This window comes from Phalangium opilio, unplaced genomic scaffold, assembly GCF_054372755.1.
Source record: "Phalangium opilio isolate 3A_F unplaced genomic scaffold, DU_Popi_V2 ptg000046l_1, whole genome shotgun sequence".
In the NCBI taxonomy this organism is placed as follows: Eukaryota; Metazoa; Arthropoda; class Arachnida; order Opiliones; family Phalangiidae; genus Phalangium; species Phalangium opilio.
Window position 1 is genome coordinate 1,304,331 of NW_028324169.1, and position 16,670 is coordinate 1,321,000.

General features: G+C 43.3%; 1 protein-coding gene and 2 non-coding genes across 3 annotated transcripts in view; all 3 read right to left on the reverse strand.

The window, feature by feature from the left end:
- LOC149674296 (uncharacterized) overlaps nt 1-16,670 on the reverse strand; it is a 96,964-nt gene that overhangs the window by 71,721 nt on the left and 8,573 nt on the right. The gene's annotated exons all lie outside the window — the stretch shown is intronic.
- Nucleotides 251-322, reverse strand: TRNAI-UAU (transfer RNA isoleucine (anticodon UAU)). Its single transcript has one exon. It is a non-coding gene; the product is annotated as a tRNA-Ile (tRNA).
- Nucleotides 3,477-3,548, reverse strand: TRNAV-CAC (transfer RNA valine (anticodon CAC)). The gene has a single exon. It is a non-coding gene; the product is annotated as a tRNA-Val (tRNA).

Genomic DNA, 16,670 nt, shown 5'->3' on the forward strand with positions numbered 1-16,670 from the left:
TACGGACCTCTGGGTTATGGGCCCAGCACGCTTCCACTGCGCCACTCTGCTTACATGAGCATGGTATGAACAAACTAACTTATATCAAAATAGCAAGTGCTATTTTGCATTAATTTAGCAGAGCGTGGTTTCGATACACGGATCTCTGGGTTATGGGCCCAGCACGCTTCCACTGCGCCACTCTGCTTACATCACCATTATATGAAAAACTAACTGATACCAAAATAGCAAATGCTACTTTGCATTAACATAGCAGAGCGTGGTTTCGATCCACGGACCTCTGGGTTATAGGCCCAGCACGCTTCCACTGCGCCACTCTGCTTACATGATCATGGTATGAACAAACTAACTTATATCAAAATAGCAAGTGCTATTTTGCATTAATTTAGCAGAGCGTGGTTTCGATCCACGGACCTCTGGGTTATGGGCCCAGCACGCTTCCACTGCGCCACTCTGCTTACATCACCATTATTTGAAAAACTAACTGATACCAAAATAGCAAAAGCTACTTTGCATTAACATAGCAGAGCGTGGTTTGGATCCACGGACCTCTGGGTTATGGGCCCAGCACGCTTCCACTGCGCCACTCTGCTTACATCACCTTTATATGAAAAACTAACTGATACCAAAATAGCAAATGCTACTTTGCAATAACATAGCAGAGCGTGGTTTCGATCCACGGACCTCTGGGTTATGGGCCCAGCACGCTTCCACTGCGCCACTCTGCCTACATAATCATAGTATGAACAAACTAATTTATATCAAAATAGCAAGTGCTATTTTGCATTAATTTAGCAGAGCGTGGTTTTGATCCACGGATCTCTGGGTTATGGGCCCAGCACGCTTCCCCTGCGCCACTCTGCTTACATCACCATTATATGAAAAACTAACTGATACCAAAAGCTACTTTGCATTAACATAGCAGAGCGTGGTTTCTATCCACGGACCTCTGGGTTATGGGCACAGCACGCTTCCACTGGCCACTCTGCTTACATCACCATTATATGAAAAACTAACTGATACCAAAAGCTACTTTGCATTAACATAGCAGAGCGTGGTTTCTATCCACGGACCTCTGGGTTATGGGCCCAGCACGCTTCCACTGCGCCACTCTGCTTACGTCACCATTATATGAAAAACTAACTGATACCAAAAGCTACTTTGCATTAACATAGCAGAGCGTGGTTTCTATCCACGGACCTCTGGGTTATGGGCCCAGCACGCTTCCACTGCGCCACTCTGCTTACATGATCATGTTATGAACAAACTAACTTATATCAAAATAGAAAATGCTACTTTGCATTAACATTGCAGAGCGTGGTTTCGATCCACGGACCTCTGGGTTATGGGCCCAGCACGCTTCCACTGCGCCACTCTGCTTACATCACCATTATATGAAAAACTAACTGATACCAAAATAGCAAATGCTACTTTGCAATAACATAGCAGAGCGTGGTTTAGATCCACGGACCTCTGGGTCATGGGCCCAGCACGCTTCCACTGCGCCACTCTGCTTACATAATCATAGTATGAACAAACTAATTTATATCAAAATAGCAAGTGCTATTTTGCATTAATTTAGCAGAGCGTGGTTTCGATCTACGGACCTCTGGGTTGTGGGCCCAGCACGCTTCCACTGCGCCACTCTGCTTACATTATCATGGTATGAACAAACTAATTTATATCAAAATAGCAAGTGCTATTTTGCATTAATTTAGCAGAGCGTGGTTTCGATACACGGATCTCTGGGTTATGGGCCCAGCACGCTTCCACTACGCCACTCTGCTTACATCACCATTATTTGAAAAACTAACTGATACCAAAATAGCAAAAGCTACTTTGCATTAACATAGCAGAGCGTGGTTTCGATCCACGGACCTCTGGCTTATGGGCCCAGCACGCTTCCACTGCGCCACTCTGCTTACATCACCTTTATATGAAAAACTAACTGATACCAAAATAGCAAATGCTACTTTGCATTAACATAGCAGAGCGTGGTTTCGATCCACGGACCTCTGGGTTATGGGCCCAGCACGCTTCCACTGCGCCACTCTGCTTACATAATCATAGTATGAACAAACTAATTTATATCAAAATAGCAAGTGCTATTTTGCATTAATTTAGCAGAGCGTGGTTTCGATCTACGGACCTCTGGGTTATGGGCCCAGCACGCTTCCACTGCGCCACTCTGCTTACATCACCATTATATGAAAAACTAACTGATACCAAAATAGCAAATGCTACTTTGCATTAACATAGCAGAGCGTGGTTTCGATCCACGGACCTCTGGGTTATGGGCCCAGCACGCTTCCACTGCGCCACTCTGCTTACATGATCATGGTATGAACAAACTAACTTATATCAAAATAGCAAGTGCTATTTTGCATTAATTTAGCAGAGCGTGGTTTCGATACACGGATCTCTGGGTTATGGGCCCAGCACGCTTCCACTGCGCCACTCTGCTTACATCACCATTATATGAAAAACTAACTGATACCAAAATAGCAAATGCTACTTTGCAATAACATAGCAGAGCGTGGTTTCGATCCACGGACCTCTGGGTCATGGGCCTAGCACGCTTCCACTGCGCCACTCTGCTTACATAATCATAGTATGAACAAACTAATTTATATCAAAATAGCAAGTGCTATTTTGCATTAATTTAGCAGAGCGTGGTTTCGATCTACGGACCTCTGGGTTATGGGCCCAGCACGCTTCCACTGCGCCACTCCGCTTACATGATCATGGTATGAACAAACTAATTTATATCAAAATAGCAAGTGCTATTTTGCATTAATTTAGCAGAGCGTGGTTTCGATCTACGGACCTCTGGGTTATGGGCCCAGCACGCTTCCACTGCGCCACTCTGCTTACATGAGCATGGTATGAACAAACTAACTTATATCAAAATAGCAAGTGCTATTTTGCATTAATTTAGCAGAGCGTGGTTTCGATACACGGATCTCTGGGTTATGGGCCCAGCACGCTTCCACTGAGCCACTCTGCTTACATCACCATTATATGAAAAACTAACTGATACCAAAATAGCAAATGCTACTTTGCATTAACATAGCAGAGCGTGGTTTCGATCCACGGACCTCTGGGTTATGGGCCCAGCACGCTTCCACTGCGCCACTCTGCTTACATGATCATGGTATGAACAAACTAACTTATATCAAAATAGCAAGTGCTATTTTGCATTAATTTAGCAGAGCGTGGTTTCGATCCACGGACCTCTGGGTTATGGGCCCAGCACGCTTCCACTGCGCCACTCTGCTTACATCACCATTATTTGAAAAACTAACTGATACCAAAATAGCAAAAGCTACTTTGCATTAACATAGCAGAGCGTGGTTTGGATCCACGGACCTCTGGGTTATGGGCCCAGCACGCTTCCACTGCGCCACTCTGCTTACATCACCTTTATATGAAAAACTAACTGATACCAAAATAGCAAATGCTACTTTGCAATAACATAGCAGAGCGTGGTTTCGATCCACGGACCTCTGGGTTGTGGGCCCAGCACGCTTCCACTGCGCCACTCTGCCTACATAATCATAGTATGAACAAACTAATTTATATCAAAATAGCAAGTGCTATTTTGCATTAATTTAGCAGAGCGTGGTTTTGATCCACGGATCTCTGGGTTATGGGCCCAGCACGCTTCCCCTGCGCCACTCTGCTTACATCACCATTATATGAAAAACTAACTGATACCAAAAGCTACTTTGCATTAACATAGCAGAGCGTGGTTTCTATCCACGGACCTCTGGGTTATGGGCACAGCACGCTTCCACTGGCCACTCTGCTTACATCACCATTATATGAAAAACTAACTGATACCAAAAGCTACTTTGCATTAACATAGCAGAGCGTGGTTTCTATCCACGGACCTCTGGGTTATGGGCCCAGCACGCTTCCACTGCGCCACTCTGCTTACATCACCATTATATGAAAAACTAACTGATACCAAAAGCTACTTTGCATTAACATAGCAGAGCGTGGTTTCTATCCACGGACCTCTGGGTTATGGGCCCAGCACGCTTCCACTGCGCCACTCTGCTTACATGATCATGGTATGAACAAACTAACTTATATCAAAATAGAAAATACTACTTTGCATTAACATTGCAGAGCGTGGTTTCGATCCACGGACCTCTGGGTTATGGGCCCAGCACGCTTCCACTGCGCCACTCTGCTTACATCACCATTATATGAAAAACTAACTGATACCAAAATAGCAAATGCTACTTTGCAATAACATAGCAGAGCGTGGTTTAGATCCACGGACCTCTGGGTCATGGGCCCAGCACGCTTCCACTGCGCCACTCTGCTTACATAATCATAGTATGAACAAACTAATTTATATCAAAATAGCAAGTGCTATTTTGCATTAATTTAGCAGAGCGTGGTTTCGATCTACGGACCTCTGGGTTGTGGGCCCAGCACGCTTCCACTGCGCCACTCTGCTTACATTATCATGGTATGAACAAACTAATTTATATCAAAATAGCAAGTGCTATTTTGCATTAATTTAGCAGAGCGTGGTTTCGATACACGGATCTCTGGGTTATGGGCCCAGCACGCTTCCACTACGCCACTCTGCTTACATCACCATTATTTGAAAAACTAACTGATACCAAAATAGCAAAAGCTACTTTGCATTAACATAGCAGAGCGTGGTTTCGATCCACGGACCTCTGGCTTATGGGCCCAGCACGCTTCCACTGCGCCACTCTGCTTACATCACCTTTATATGAAAAACTAACTGATACCAAAATAGCAAATGCTACTTTGCATTAACATAGCAGAGCGTGGTTTCGATCCACGGACCTCTGGGTTATGGGCCCAGCACGCTTCCACTGCGCCACTCTGCTTACATCACCTTTATATGAAAAACTAACTGATACCAAAATAGCAAATGCTACTTTGCAATAACATAGCAGAGCGTGGTTTCGATCCACGGACCTCTGGGTTATGGGCCCAGCACGCTTCCACTCCGCCACTCTGCTTACATCACCATTATATGAAAAACTAACTGATACCAAAATAGCAAATGCTACTTTGCATTAACATAGCAGAGCGTGGTTTCGATCCACGGACCTCTGGGTTATGTGCACAGAACGCTTCCACTGCGCCACTGTGCTTACATGATCATGGTATGAACAAACTAACTGATACCAAAATAGCAAATGCTACTTTGCAATAACATAGCAGAGCGTGGTTTCGATCCACGGACCTCTGGGTCATGGGCCCAGCACGCTTCCACTGCGCCACTCTGCTTACATAATCATAGTATGAACAAACTAATTTATATCAAAATAGCAAGTGCTATTTTGCATTAATTTAGCAGAGCGTGGTTTCGATCCACGGTCCTCTGGGTTATGGGCCCAGCACGCTTCCACTGCGCCACTCTGCTTACATCACCATTATATGAAAAACTAACTGATACCAAAATAGCAAATGCTACTTTGCATTAACATAGCAGAGCGTGGTTTAGATCCACGGACCTCTGGGTTATGGGCCCAGCACGCTTCCACTGCGCCACTCTGCTTACATGATCATGGTATGAACAAATTAACTTATATCAAAATAGCAAGTGCTATTTTGCATTAATTTAGCAGAGCGTGGTTTCGATACACGGATCTCTGGGTTATGGGCCCAGCACGCTTCCACTGCGCCACTCTGCTTACATCACCATTATATGAAAAACTAACTGATACCAAAATAGCAAATGCTACTTTGCATTAACATAGCAGAGCGTGGTTTCGATCCACGGACCTCTGGGTTATGGGCCCAGCACGCTTCCACTGCGCCACTCTGCTTACATCACCATTATATGAAAAACTAACTGATACCAAAATAGCAAATGCTACTTTGCAATAACATAGCAGAGCGTGGTTTCGATCCAAAGACCTCTGGGTCATGGGTCCAGCACGCTTCCACTGCGCCACTCTGCTTACATAATCATAGTATGAACAAACTAATTTATATCAAAATAGCAAGTGCTATTTTGCATTAATTTAGCAGAGCGTGGTTTCGATACACGGATCTCTGGGTTATGGGCCCAGCACGCTTCCACTACGCCACTCTGCTTACATCACCATTATTTGAAAAACTAACTGATACCAAAATAGCAAAAGCTACTTTGCATTAACATAGCAGAGCGTGGTTTCGATCCACGGACCTCTGGCTTATGGGCCCAGCACGCTTCCACTGCGCCACTCTGCTTACATCACCTTTATATGAAAAACTAACTGATACCAAAATAGCAAATGCTACTTTGCATTAACATAGCAGAGCGTGGTTTCGATCCACGGACCTCTGGGTTATGGGCCCAGCACGCTTCCACTGCGCCACTGTGCTTACATCACCTTTATATGAAAAACTAACTGATACCAAAATAGCAAATGCTACTTTGCAATAACATAGCAGAGCGTGGTTTCGATCCACGGACCTCTGGGTTATGGGCCCAGCACGCTTCCACTGCGCCACTCTGCCTACATAATCATAGTATGAACAAACTAATTTATATCAAAATAGCAAGTGCTATTTTGCATTAATTTAGCAGAGCGTGGTTTCGATCCACGGATCTCTGGGTTATGAGCCCAGCACGCTTCCACTCCGCCACTCTGCTTACATCACCATTATATGAAAAACTAACTGATACCAAAATAGCAAATGCTACTTTGCATTAACATAGCAGAGCGTGGTTTAGATCCACGGACCTCTGGGTTATGGGCCCAGCACGCTTCCACTGCGCCACTCTGCTTACATGATCATGGTATGAACAAACTAACTTATATCAAAATAGCAAGTGCTATTTTGCATTAATTTAGCAGAGCGTGGTTTCGATACACGGATCTCTGGGTTATGGGCCCAGCACGCTTCCACTGCGCCACTCTGCTTACATCACCATTACATGAAAAACTAACTGATACCAAAATAGCAAATGCTACTTTGCATTAACATAGCAGAGCGTGGTTTCGATCCACGGACCTCTGGGTTATGGGCCCAGCACGCTTCCACTGCGCCACTCTGCCTACATCACCATTATATGAAAAACTAACTGATACCAAAATAGCAAATGCTACTTTGCAATAACATAGCAGAGCGTGGTTTCGATCCACGGACCTCTGGGTCATGGGCCCAGCACGCTTCCACTGCGCCACTCTGCTTACATAATCATAGTATGAACAAACTAATTTATATCAAAATAGCAAGTGCTATTTTGCATTAATTTAGCAGAGCGTGGTTTCGATCTACGGACCTCTGGGTTATGGGCCCAGCACGCTTCCACTGCGCCACTCTGCTTACATGATCATGGTATGAACAAACTAATTTATATCAAAATAGCAAGTGCTATTTTGCATTAATTTAGCAGAGCGTGGTTTCGATCCACGGATCTCTGGGTTATGAGCCCAGCACGCTTCCACTCCGCCACTCTGCTTACATCACCATTATATGAAAAACTAACTGATACCAAAATAGCAAATGCTACTTTGCATTAACATAGCAGAGCGTGGTTTCGATCCACGGACCTCTGGGTTATGGGCACAGAACGCTTCCACTGCGCCACTGTGCTTACATGATCATGGTATGAACAAACTAACTTATATCAAAATAGAAAATGCTACTTTGCATTAACATAGCAGAGCGTGGTTTCGATCCACGGACCTCTGGGTTATGGGCCCAGCACGCTTCCACTGCGCGACTCTGCTTACATCACCATTATATGAAAAACTAACTGATACCAAAATAGCAAATGCTACTTTGCAATAACATAGCACAGCGTGGTTTCGATCCACGGACCTCTGGGTCATGGGCCCAGCACGCTTCCACTGCGCCACTCTGCTTACATAATCATAGTATGAACAAACTAATTTATATCAAAATAGCAAGTGCTATTTTGCATTAATTTAGCAGAGCGTGGTTTCGATCCACGGTCCTCTGGGTTATGGGCCCAGCACGCTTCCACTGCGCCACTCTGCTTACATCACCATTATATGAAAAACTAACTGATACCAAAATAGCAAATGCTACTTTGCATTAACATAGCAGAGCGTGGTTTAGATCCACGGACCTCTGGGTTATGGGCCCAGCACGCTTCCACTGCGCCACTCTGCTTACATGATCATGGTATGAACAAACTAACTTATATCAAAATAGCAAGTGCTATTTTGCATTAATTTAGCAGAGCGTGGTTTCGATACACGGATCTCTGGGTTATGGGCCCAGCACGCTTCCACTGCGCCACTCTGCTTACATCACCATTATATGAAAAACTAACTGATACCAAAATAGCAAATGCTACTTTGCATTAACATAGCAGAGCGTGGTTTCGATCCACGGACCTCTGGGTTATGGGCCCAGCACGCTTCCACTGCGCCACTCTGCTTACATCACCATTATATGAAAAACTAACTGATACCAAAATAGCAAATGCTACTTTGCAATAACATAGCAGAGCGTGGTTTCGATCCAAGGACCTCTGGGTCATGGGCCCAGCACGCTTCCACTGCGCCACTCTGCTTACATAATCATAGTATGAACAAACTAATTTATATCAAAATAGCAAGTGCTATTTTGCATTAATTTAGCAGAGCGTGGTTTCGATCTACGGACCTCTGGGTTATGGGCCCACCACGCTTCCACTGCGCCACTCTGCTTACATGATCATGGTATGAACAAACTAATTTATATCAAAATAGCAAGTGCTATTTTGCATTAATTTAGCAGAGCGTGGTTTCGATACACGGATCTCTGGGTTATGGGCCCAGCACGCTTCCACTACGCCACTCTGCTTACATCACCATTATTTGAAAAACTAACTGATACCAAAATAGCAAAAGCTACTTTGCATTAACATAGCAGAGCGTGGTTTCGATCCACGGACCTCTGGCTTATGGGCCCAGCACGCTTCCACTGCGCCACTCTGCTTACATCACCTTTATATGAAAAACTAACTGATACCAAAATAGCAAATGCTACTTTGCATTAACATAGCAGAGCGTGGTTTCGATCCACGGACCTCTGGGTTATGGGCCCAGCACGCTTCCACTGCGCCACTGTGCTTACATCACCTTTATATGAAAAACTAACTGATACCAAAATAGCAAATGCTACTTTGCAATAACATAGCAGAGCGTGGTTTCGATCCACGGACCTCTGGGTTATGGGCCCAGCACGCTTCCACTGCGCCACTCTGCCTACATAATCATAGTATGAACAAACTAATTTATATCAAAATAGCAAGTGCTATTTTGCATTAATTTAGCAGAGCGTGGTTTCGATCCACGGATCTCTGGGTTATGAGCCCAGCACGCTTCCACTCCGCCACTCTGCTTACATCACCATTATATGAAAAACTAACTGATACCAAAATAGCAAATGCTACTTTGCATTAACATAGCAGAGCGTGGTTTCGATCCACGGACCTCTGGGTTATGGGCACAGAACGCTTCCACTGGCCACTCTGCTTACATCACCATTATATGAAAAACTAACTGATACCAAAAGCTACTTTGCATTAACATAGCAGAGCGTGGTTTCTATCCACGGACCTCTGGGTTATGGGCCCAGCACGCTTCCACTGCGCCACTCTGCTTACATGATCATGGTATGAACAAACTAACTTATATCAAAATAGAAAATGCTACTTTGCATTAACATAGCAGAGCGTGGTTTCGATCCACGGACCTCTGGGTTATGGGCCCAGCACGCTTCCACTGCGCGACTCTGCTTGCATCACCATTATATGAAAAACTAACTGATACAAAATAGCAAATGCTACTTTGCAATAACATAGCAGAGCGTGGTTTCGATCCACGGACCTCTGGGTCATGGGCCCAGCACGCTTCCACTGCGCCACTCTGCTTACATAATCATAGTATGAACAAACTAATTTATATCAAAATAGCAAGTGCTATTTTGCATTAATTTAGCAGAGCGTGGTTTCGATCTACGGACCTCTGGGTTATGGGCCCAGCACGCTTCCACTGCGCCACTCTGCTTACATTATCATGGTATGAACAAACTAATTTATATCAAAATAGCAAGTGCTATTTTGCATTAATTTAGCAGAGCGTGGTTTCGATACACGGATCTCTGGGTTATGAGCCCAGCACGCTTCCACTACGCCACTCTGCTTACATCACCATTATTTGAAAAACTAACTGATACCAAATTAGCAAAAGCTACTTTGCATTAACATAGCAGAGCGTGGTTTCGATCCACGGACCTCTGGCTTATGGGCCCAGCACGCTTCCACTGCGCCACTCTGCTTACATCACCTTTATATGAAAAACTAACTGATACCAAAATAGCAAATGCTACTTTGCATTAACATAGCAGAGCGTGGTTTCGATCCACGGACCTCTGGGTTATGGGCCCAGCACGCTTCCACTGCGCCACTGTGCTTACATCACCTTTATATGAAAAACTAACTGATACCAAAATAGCAAATGCTACTTTGCAATAACATAGCAGAGCATGGTTTCGATCCACGGACCTCTGGGTTATGGGCCCAGCACGCTTCCACTGCGCCACTCTGCCTACATAATCATAGTATGAACAAACTAATTTATATCAAAATAGCAAGTGCTATTTTGCATTAATTTAGCAGAGCGTGGTTTCGATCCACGGATCTCTGGGTTATGAGCCCAGCACGCTTCCACTCCGCCACTCTGCTTACATCACCATTATATGAAAAACTAACTGATACCAAAATAGCAAATGCTACTTTGCATTAACATAGCAGAGCGTAGTTTCGATCCACGGACCTCTGGGTTATGGGCACAGAACGCTTCCACTGGCCACTCTGCTTACATCACCATTATATGAAAAACTAACTGATACCAAAAGCTACTTTGCATTAACATAGCAGAGCGTGGTTTCTATCCACGGACCTCTGGGTTATGGGCCCAGCACGCTTCCACTGCGCCACTCTGCTTACATGATCATGGTATGAACAAACTAATTTATATCAAAATAGCAAGTGCTATTTTGCATTAATTTAGCAGAGCGTGGTTTCGATCCACGGACCTCTGGGTTATGGGCGCAGCACGCTTCCACTGCGCCACTCTGCTTACATCACCATTATATGAAAAACTAACTGATACCAAAATAGCAAATGCTACTTTGCAATAACATAGCAGAGCGTGGTTTCGATCCACGGACCTCTGGGTCATGGGCCCAGCACGCTTCCACTGCGCCACTCTGCTTACATAATCGTAGTATGAACAAACTAATTTATATCAAAATAGCAAGTGCTATTTTGCATTAATTTAGCAGAGCGTGGTTTCGATCTACGGACCTCTGGGTTATGGGCCCAGCACGCTTCCACTGCGCCACTCTGCTTACATGATCATGGTATGAACAAACTAATTTATATCAAAATAGCAAGTGCTATTTTGCATTAATTTAGCAGAGCATGGTTTCGATACACGGATCTCTGGGTTATGGGCCCAGCACGCTTCCACTACGCCACTCTGCTTACATCACCATTATTTGAAAAACTAACTGATACCAAAATAGCAAATGCTACTTTGCATTAACATAGCAGAGCGTGGTTTCGATCCACGGACCTCTGGGTTATGGGCCCAGCACGCCTCCACTGCGCCACTCTGCTTACATCACCATTATTTGAAAAACTAACTGATACCAAAATAGCAAAAGCTACTTTGCATTAACATAGCAGAGCGTGGTTTCGATCCACGGACCTCTGGGTTATGGGCCCAGCACGCTTCCACTGCGCCACTCTGCCTACATAATCATAGTATGAACAAACTAATTTATATCAAAATAGCAAGTGCTATTTTGCATTAATTTAGCAGAGCGTGGTTTCGATCCACGGATCTCTGAGTCATGAGCCCAGCACGCTTCCATTGCAGTAGTGATAGCTATACAAATAGCCACGGATCCAAGATGGCCGCCACCCCAAGATGGCCGCCCTCTCCCCATCCACCAAACTTGCAAACAAAGATTAAGCTAAATTCCTACCTGATCAACCCTACCTTCCAGCATGCTATGACTCTTTAGAGGGGTTTTACCCATTTTTCCCCCAAAACAAGCTCGGCTTAACCCTCGGAGGCTGTAGTTCTTTTAATAAACCAGTCTAGTTATTTTGTAAGATTCTTGTTTGAATTTCCCGCCATAAAAAATAACCTTTAAAGTATGTCTGAGAAACAAAGACAAATATATAAATAAAGATTTTTTAATAACAAATACCAAATAATATATACAATAAAATAGAGAATAACAAGAATATAAATAGAGAATAACAAGAATATAAATATAAACAAAAATTAAATTAAAACCAGAAATATTTACCGCTACTTTTACCGCTAATGAAAACCAGTCTTTAAATCGAAATTTTGAAGGTAGTTGTTTTTATCTCTAGGGTAAAAAGCATCTTGCTCAAAGTGACATTTTGATTTTCAAAACTTGATATTTTAGTCGAAATCTTAACTGAAAGCCGCTCTTTAAATCGTAATTAGAGCCGCGTTTTACTAACAATTTCACGACATCAACGTGGCATTCACTCTAGTGGAGCGTCGGCCACTAGCTTTTTTCAGGCACTCTGGCGGTACATGCCTCCATTGATTCAAGAAGATCTTGGGCATTTCGGCTCCGAATCGTATCCACGTTGATCGAGCGAACAGCTGTTAAGTTTGAGAAGGACATCGAAGTCAAGGCCTCACTGAAGAGAACGTGCTCCAGTTGGTGCAGGGTACGCAGATCCTTATGCGGTAGTAGGGCTTGTCGGGTTGTACGGGCCATGTCCTATAAAATTCTTCGTTGACCCTTTACCTCCCGAAGGAAGTTACATCCGAGCCACTGTGGGGCCTGGTCGTCTTGTTCTGGTCTGGTTGTTTGAGCCAGAACTTCTCCTTCATTGCAGTGTCAGCCCGACCTTGCGAATGAAATCGAACCACAACCAAAAAGCTTTGCTCGTGCATTCTTATGGCTGAGCCGACTTCACACAAATTTTACGCAACTTTCAAGAGACCAATGGAAAACACGTCAAATTAAGTCTTGCCGCGGAAGAAGTAGCAGGACTTAACTTAAATTCGATTTTCCTTCATTGCAATAGTCCGTTGTATGGACGCAAATGACGCTGCAATGAAGGTCGATTCATGAACCTCCTCAACATTAGCCATCAGAATGCATGAACAAAGCCTTCTGATGGCCTGGTCACTCTGTCAGGAGAAGTCGCGATGGAAATTGCGACTTCTGACAAATTTACGCAACTTTTTGTGCAGCCACATGTAGCAAAGCCGAGATTGTACAGAAAAGCTACGTAAATCGAGTACATGAATCGAACTTGGTCTCTTTTCAGGCTAGTCCTGAGAAGAGACAGTTGGAATAATCGAACTTGGTCTCTTTTCCTTGGTCTCATTTCCGTTGGAAAATTGAGTTTGGTCTTTACTCACCCAACAAAAGCGGCACGAGTTAAAGCAAGACATCTTTAGTTGGACTTTTAAGAGCATAGCTGAGCAACTGATAACTTTCTTCACGAAACACGGAGCTTATATACTAAATGACCGAGAGCAGATTTAATATTAAACAATTTCTCTAGATAAAAAAATTTATTTTTTACCGACCACGCCCTGTAGACCACACCCTGAAACGTACTATTAAAGCCGCGTGTCTTATATAATAACCGCTTGAAAACAGGTTGAAACCGGCTCAATCTAACCAGGGCGTTGTCTTTTTTATCGGAATCGGGTAAGGTCAATTACCTAGCTACGTAGATTTTTCAAGGGTAACGACAAAAGTTTAAGAATTTTTAAAGTTTTTTTTGATGAAGATAAACGGCGTGTATTTTAAGATCGTCCATAGCTCAGTGGTTAAAGGCAGGGTCTACTAATGTAATACCCAAAAAGGTGGCGAGTTCAAATCCCGGCCAGTCTACCGAGCTATGGACGATCTTTTTTATGTATAAAATAAGGTTTGTTTAAGAAGTTGGGGTTAGTTGATAAACAGACGTTAGTCATGAATGACGACTTTTTTTTAACTTTAGCGTCTAATACGTGTCTAGATATATACCCAAACAATACCCAATCAAGTTTTAAAAATTATTTGCATCAACCTCTTAACTTGACTAGCGATTATGAAGTTGGACTGGCAGAAATCATATTTCCAAATCATTGGGTGAATATAAGCGAAGAGTTTAACAAGTTTGAAATTCAGGTTGTAAGTGACCCAAACCGTGACAACTATGCAGCTGTTCGAGAGCCTGTTGAATATCAAAAAATAGAGATACCTGTCAATCGTTATACCAAGACCAAAGAGTACGAACTGCCCCAAAATTTTGTCGAGCTGTTAAATGATTATGTAAACAGTCATCCGTATTTAAAAGGCAAATTATCTTTTAAATTAGTGAATAAATATAAAGACGGGGCCCTGGGAAAACAGTTAGATACAAACTTTCCCGTTTACCTGCAAGTTTTAGGAGAGGAAAACATACGGTTCAAAATACCAGCTGATTCCCCCTTGACCACGCTATTTGAATTTAAAGAGAATAATTACGAAGATGTTCCATATATATCCAAATATCCTGTATCAAAGCATGCTAAAAATATAAGTTTAAATTACACTAATAATTACGTGGAAATCGAAATTGATTATGTTGGAGATAGTTTTAAAAAAAAATTTGATTACAAGTACATTCCCAAAGCCGCCATTAAACGTAAAACAAGCCATGAGGTTCCGCCAATAAGAAAAAAGCCCCAGCCGGAATATAAACCTGTACCGCCATCTATACCTATTTTACCGCGAACTACGCCTTTTCTTCCGATACCTATTGCTACGACTGAACCCGTAGTATTTGTACAACCACAGCCATCCAAAATAACCCCTCCCCCACCACCACCACCCAAAATAACTATTCCAAAACAAACCTCTCCAAAGCCTTATTATCCAACATATTCAGGGCCTGACCCCTCTAAAACGCCAGCTTCAGGTAAACAGTTACCTCCAAATTCGACTAAACCGATACCTCCAAGTTCAAATAAACCGATACCTCCAAGTTCAAATAAACCGATACCTCCAAGTTCGGATAAACTAATACCTCCGAGCTCAACTAATTCAGCCGCTACTACAACGATTAATTCAGCATCTACCACAACAACTAAACCAACATCTACTACAACAACAACAACTAGGCCAACCCCGTCTACTTCAGATCCCTTAAAGATTCTGACTACAGAGCCACCAAAGGCTGAATTACCAAAGTCAAAGCCGGAGCCAACGAAGTCCGAACTACCAAAACCAAAGGCTGAATTACCAAAGTCAAAGCCGGAGCCAGATCCTTTGAAACTTCCGGACCCCCCAAAATTCCAGCTCCGGACCCATATAAGCCTGATCTATCAAAACAAGAGGCCCCGAAACCCTCTACCTTCGAACCACTGACGCCGACCCCCTCGCCAACGGAGGTTGAGGAAATATATATATTTCCAGACCCCTCAAAACCTGACTTACCGAACCCTGACTTACCGAACCCCGACTTACCGAACCCCGACTTACCGAACCCCGACCTATCGAAACCCGACCTATCCAAGCCTGATCTTTCAAAATCTCCAGACTCTACAACATCCTCTACTTTTGAGCTACCCGTATTACCGACCCCCTCCCCACCACCGGTTGATGAAAAACCCTTGTTTCCGCAGCCGGTTGATCCGCCAAAGAAAACACCCGAGCCGATTATCTCTGAAAAGCCTAAGCAAATTAACCCCGAAGATTATGATAACTATAAGATATTGTTCTTACCGCAAACTTTTAGAGCCAGTAAAACGCCAGAGAAAAACGCCGAAGGGCTTTATAGAGCCGTAACGCGTACTTTAGAAAAATTAGTATTTAAAAAAATTGAAGTAACATATCACACTATAGATAATCGGGGTGATGCTATCATGTATAATTTTAAAACACCGGAATGGGGGGAAATTAAATTTTCTCCCCAACTAGCTAAATTGCTCGATCTTGACCCCAATAAATACTGCACAGGACGCAATCAATCTGGTCCTTTGAGGATGACGGTACAAGAATATACCATGAACGAAAACAATGCATATCTAGAATATCGAGTCAATAGAACCATAAAGCGCTATACCCCTTGGGAAGAACCGTGGCTTTATTTCTTTTTTAAAATGTCAGGCGAGTTTAGATCGACAGATGATTACAAGATTTATGAAGATATTGCCGAAAACCTACAAATAACTGCGCGCAATTTTGACCCTCTAAGATTGCAACAGGCCGAATTTAGCGTTATTAAACAAGGAGCGGAGCATTATTTTAAAGTCCATTGTCCGGCAAAAATTGAAATGCTCTTCCCAAAAGAATTGCGTGATATATTAAATTTAGAAGCTGAATACGTTGGTGGGACGTTTCTATCCACTAAACCTTTAGAGCGTAATTTTACGCATTTCAAAACAACTAATGACACATTTGTCAATTATCGCGTTCATGACTCGCTAATGTATCTATTTACTAAGACTAATTTTACAAAAATTAAAATACCCGCGGGCGAATATACCTGCGATTTGACGGCGACCGGGGCCGTAATTCCCTTCTCTTTACATTTAAAAATTATAAATCAGTTATTGGGTGTTCAAAAATATATGCCTCGCCAGTATTTTAAAATGTACATTCTCAAAACGGAAACGGAAAAT